Below are 4,985 nucleotides of genomic sequence, written 5' to 3'. Positions count from 1 at the left end.
CAGGCACGTGCCACCATGCCCAGCTAATTTTTGTATTTTTAGTAGAGACGGGGTTTCACCATGTTGACCAGGATGGTCTCGATCTCTTGACCTCGTGATCCACCCGCCTCGGCCTCTCAAAGTGCTGGGATTACAAGCGTGAGCCACCGCGCCCGGCTTATTTTTTCCCTTTTAAAGTAATGGTGAACAGCATCTTCAGTTTTGCAAACATTTCCTAGCAATTCTTAGTGATTTTTTGTTGTGGCTGTTTTATTTCTATATTGTGAAGTCCACTTTTTAATGAAAAAATAATGGAAGTTTAGTTACTAAACGTGACTTTCTATCACTAATTTCCACTAAATGTAGGTGCTATTTTCTAAGTGTGGGGAATATGTCTCTCATAAAAAAAGTTGTCATACTGAGTTTTTGAACCATTTTTTTCCTCCATAGAAAGATGTTTAAGATACTTATTGTAAAGGCCCTAGGAAGAGTGGCTGTTACCCTGTGTGTTCTGGAGCAGGTGCTACTGCAACAGACCTGTTTTTACCAGTCCAGTGTCCTGTTTCCTTGTGTATTACTAGATCACAAAGTTTCTAAAATTTGGGTGTTAGCCTGGACAATATAGTGAGACCTCATTTCTACCAAAAAAATAAAAATAAAAAATTAGCCAAGTATTAGGGGTCCCAAAATTAGCCACATCTGTGGTCCCAGCTACTGGGAAGATCATTTGAGCCAGGGAGGTTGAGGCCGAAGTGAGCCATGATCACGCCACTGCACTCCAGCCTGGGCAACAGAGTGATATCCTATCTCCAAAATAAAATAAATTTGGGGGTTTGTGTGTGAGAGCATCTCAAGACTTTTTTCGTGTACTATCTTTAAATTGTCTTTCCTAGACCTTGTGTATTTTAATAATCTTTTAGCCCTCCATATCTGCAGCCTTTGAAAAGTAGCATTGTTAAATATGTATATAGTGTGCAGTGAAACAAAACAGCTTCCAAGCAGCAAATCATGTTAAAATCATACATTCAGTTGACTGAAGCCATGTAGCATCCAAGAGATAATATCTTTCAGTGGAAATAATGATCAAACTTATGGCCAGGATGGTGGTTAACTTTTTAGTGCCAGAATCTGCACAAGAACAGGAATGATTTCCAGTTAATAATTCTCAGAGAGGAATGATTTTACATTTTATGTTTTTGTAGAAGGTTAAAGTACTTCCAGGGGGTGGTTTCAAAACACATTGCTCTCCTAATGAGAGCCGGTGCCTGTGTTCTTTTTCTCTTCTAATTTACAGTCTTGCTCTCCCCACTCCCAACAAGCCTTCACAGCCAATAGCCAAAGTCAGCAATATGGGTTTGATATCACATTACCTCCAGAACAGTTCACTGAAGGATAGTCTTTGTGAATTTGTTATGATGATATTTAATTTGTGATAAAGACTTTTTAGGGAGAGTTGGAAGCATCCCATATATATTCTTTTTGCTGAATTTTTTATATTTGTATATTTTAAAGGTAATTCCTATGAGTAAGTAGTTAATGGATGGGTACCTCTAAAAGTGAACTCAAACTGTTTTGCCATATATTGTAGCATATTACTGTTTTAGATTATTAACATTAGCTTAACCAGCATAAACAGCTGACTTAGCACCCAAATAAAGTTTTTGAGCGCTTCACTCCTTGCAGGGGTTGTGAGGGGCTCATTATTGCATTGACCTTATTAGGAACCTCATATTTAGCTTCAGGTAATGGGCTTTGAATCAGGGCTTTCACATTAAGCTCACAATCCTAGCACTTAAGGAGTCTGTGGGGCAAGTAATGGAAGCTCCCTGAGTGTCCATTTTCTGGACTGCGGACATGGTGTATGTTAGTGTCTGCCTCAAGGACACTGGGAGGAGGTGAGGAGTGAAGGATGTGAGTTTCACACTGAGCCTGGCCCCTGGAGGTGCTCCGTGCTCATGGGCACTCAGCTCTCAGAGTAATGCAGCCTAAAACTGTAACTGCAGGTGCTCCCTCCACTTGTCCTCTAGTCCCTGTAGCCACACAACGAAAATGTGGTGTCCTTTTCTCTCTGAGCTTAAAATGCTGTCCAGAGCAGCCTCAGTGTTAACACACTGTTTTCTTGAGTTATTTGCATTATGAGTTGGGCTGATTTTGAATTCAAAGCTATCTAACTGTCTGGTAAAATGGATGTCTTTCACAAAATGCTTATTGCTAAAACATATAAATTATTTTAGCTGTTTTGATGGAAATAAGAAAACTTTATTTTAGGATATCCTCTCAAAACAACCACAAGAAATAAAATATTTTATTTCACAAAATGAGAACTGAGGATTTGGACATGGCCTTGAATTTGCCTCATGTGAGGAGTTAACAAATGATGGCATTTTATATTTAAAAATCGAGTTGATGTCATACTGGGAGAATATTCTACTTTTATTTTCTTTGATTTAAACAAAAAGTAGGGACTGTTTTTGAGAGAAAAAGATACCTGCAACACCTACATTTCAAATATTACTCATATTCTAATATTTTAAAACCATAGAGAGGGCAAAGAAAAACATAGTCTACTTCAAAAAGTATACCTGTGGCCAGGCATGGTGGCTCATGCCTGTAATCCTAATACTTTGAGAGACCGAGGTGGATACTTGAAGTCAGGAGTTTGAGACCAGCCGGTGAAACACCGTCTCTACCAAAAATCCAAAAATTAGCCGGGCGTGGTGACATGTGCCTGTAATCCCAGCTACTCCGGAGGCTGAGGCAGGAGAATCGCTTGAACCAGTGACCTGAGATTGCCTCACTGCACATCAGCCTGGGCGACAGAGTGAGACCCTGCTCTCCCCACGCCGCCCCCCCCCCCCACACACACACACAAAGTGTACCTGCTTAACCTTTGCCATTGGTGGGTCCTGCATAGTTACTGAAGCACTTACCAGGAGAAGCCCCTTGGTTTCTGGAGTGGGGTTCCTGGCGCATCAGGGCCCAGCCCGACCTTTCTCTCCCATCGGTTCCTTCCGGCAGCGGCACCTGCTTCAATCACTTGAGCAGAGTTGCTTGGTAGGTTTTGCTGCCATATATCCCTGGAGAGTTTTATTCCTCTTGGTTCTGACGTGCAGACTGAAAAGTCGTTGCTGCTTTTGCTTCTCTGAGTATTTCCTTGGGACCAGATCCCTCCTGAAAACCCAAATGAGACAACAGAAGATGGCTGGCGCAGATGAAGGGTGCACAGTCAGAAAACCTCAGGATGAAATTGTGGCATTCATGGGTCAGATTCTTGAAATGATTTTAAAAACAGGAGGCATGATTTAGTTATCAGGCCCTCTTTCCTTAAGGGGTTAAATAAAAATCACTTAAAAATCCTGTTTCTCCATAAATAGCATTCAGAAAAATCCAGACGTTTCACAAGGCAGGGGCTGAGCCTGCTGTATGGTCTGTAGCGCCCCCACGGGTAAGTCTGCGCCATAGCACGTGGTGAAGGTGGCCTGGACGCAGATCTGTTATTTCACTTCTTGTCTTGCATCCTGCCTCTGGAAGGAGGAAGCCGTTCTAAGCCAAACAGCAGTAGGAGAAGCAACAGAGGAAATGCTGGGGAGTCTTGCCTACATAAAACGTTACACTTCCATAGCGCTGAGGAAAATGTCAACATAAAAACCAAACATATTGGAGGAGCTGTTGCACCCATTTTTATTGACAATAAATGGACAGAGGGTAAAGAGGCTTTATGTATAAACCTCGTATACAGATTGACTAAAGTAAAACATTTAAAAAATGAAATCCCTAATAAAAGGACATACGGTATAATTTATGAAACAGGTATTGTGAATGCAGTGGGGTTTATGTTTCTTAATCCAAGCCAAAAAGGAGCTGTCTCCCTTGCCATTCAGATTAGCATAAGTTTCTTTTTCTTTAAAACATTTGGTGTGATGGGCACGCTCATGTATAGGGATGTATATTTCATGCGAGCTTTTGGGAGACTGCATGGCTTTAAAATCTCATCTTTTTCCTACTTTGAAATCTTTCCTTAGGCTCTGTTCTTATTCATTCAGCTGTTATTCACTGCATCTGTTGTGGGCAGAACCCTAGGCTCCCACCATGGAACATGAAGACAAAATGCCTCCTGCTTGGGGCTGACAGTGTAGCGGAGGGAACACACTGTTGTAAAAGTCAGTACAAACATGCAGACGTATACTCATTTACTCTGAGCCATGGGAACAAAAACAGGATTCTGTGATAGAGAAAGGAGCACATGTCAGAAGTGGAATTCCTGGGTCAGAGATGCATGCAGTCAGCTGTTCACTGCTAATATTACTGGTAAGGACAAAGATTGGGAAGCCACTATTCCATTTGTTAGAGTGATATAAATATCTGGGTACATTAGCATATTGCTCCTCATTTGACCACTGTTCCCTCTTGGCACTTTCCCTACTGGCCTTTTTAAAAATACTTTTAAAAAGCATCCAGAGGACTTATGAATATAAATATACAATTACTAGTTTGCTTTTTCCTTTAACTTATGATAAGCATTTTCTACATTGCCCCAGACTCTAAAATAACCATATAATCTCCCTTTCTGGGAATGTATTATGATTTTTTTAACCATTTTCCCATTTTTTGGACATCGGAGTTACAAGTGATAAAGGGAATGAAGATAACATTTAAAATAGATATATAATTTCTACTGTACAATAACGGTACTCAAGATAAATGCACTAGCAGGAAGATACAGTGTTTTTTCTGTTTGTATAATACATATTATTTACCAAGGAGGTGGGGAGCAGGTCCCCATGGGCCAGCTGTGCCTTTGCGGCAGCCCCACTCCCCATCTCCTCAGCAGCCACTGTGCTTGTTTTCCCTCATCCTTCAGGGATGAACCACTGCAGTCTGATTTCTAGGGTCAAACAAGTACCCAGAACGCGTGATGGGGCCCCTCCCTAGCGGTTGAGGGGACTCTATGCCCAGAGAAAGAGCAAGATTGCTCAATTTCTTTTTTTTTTTTTTTTTTTTTTTTT

At 41.2% G+C, this 4,985-nt stretch overlaps 2 protein-coding genes across 4 annotated transcripts in view; one reads left to right on the top strand and one right to left on the bottom strand.

Annotated features, from left to right (window-relative positions):
- The window catches only part of LOC108309963 (beta-1,3-galactosyl-O-glycosyl-glycoprotein beta-1,6-N-acetylglucosaminyltransferase 7), a 15,137-nt gene extending 11,612 nt beyond the window's left edge, over positions 1-3,525 (bottom strand). Inside the window, exon 1 of one of the 3 annotated variants that reach the window (XM_037741358.1) lies at positions 2,859-3,525. The gene's annotated coding sequence lies outside the window, so the exon portion shown is untranslated. The remainder of the gene's footprint in view (positions 1-2,858) is intronic. The other 2 variants (XM_017536577.2, XM_017536578.2) reach the window with 2 other exon arrangements.
- RTF2 (replication termination factor 2) overlaps positions 1-4,985 on the top strand; it is a 54,784-nt gene that overhangs the window by 36,421 nt on the left and 13,378 nt on the right. The gene's annotated exons all lie outside the window — the stretch shown is intronic.

The sequence above is a fragment of the Cebus imitator genome, unplaced genomic scaffold, assembly GCF_001604975.1.
Source record: "Cebus imitator isolate Cc_AM_T3 unplaced genomic scaffold, Cebus_imitator-1.0 Scaffold99, whole genome shotgun sequence".
In the NCBI taxonomy this organism is placed as follows: Eukaryota; Metazoa; Chordata; class Mammalia; order Primates; family Cebidae; genus Cebus; species Cebus imitator.
The sequence above is the reverse complement of the archived record's forward strand: the minus strand, read 5'-3'. Positions and strand labels throughout refer to the sequence as shown.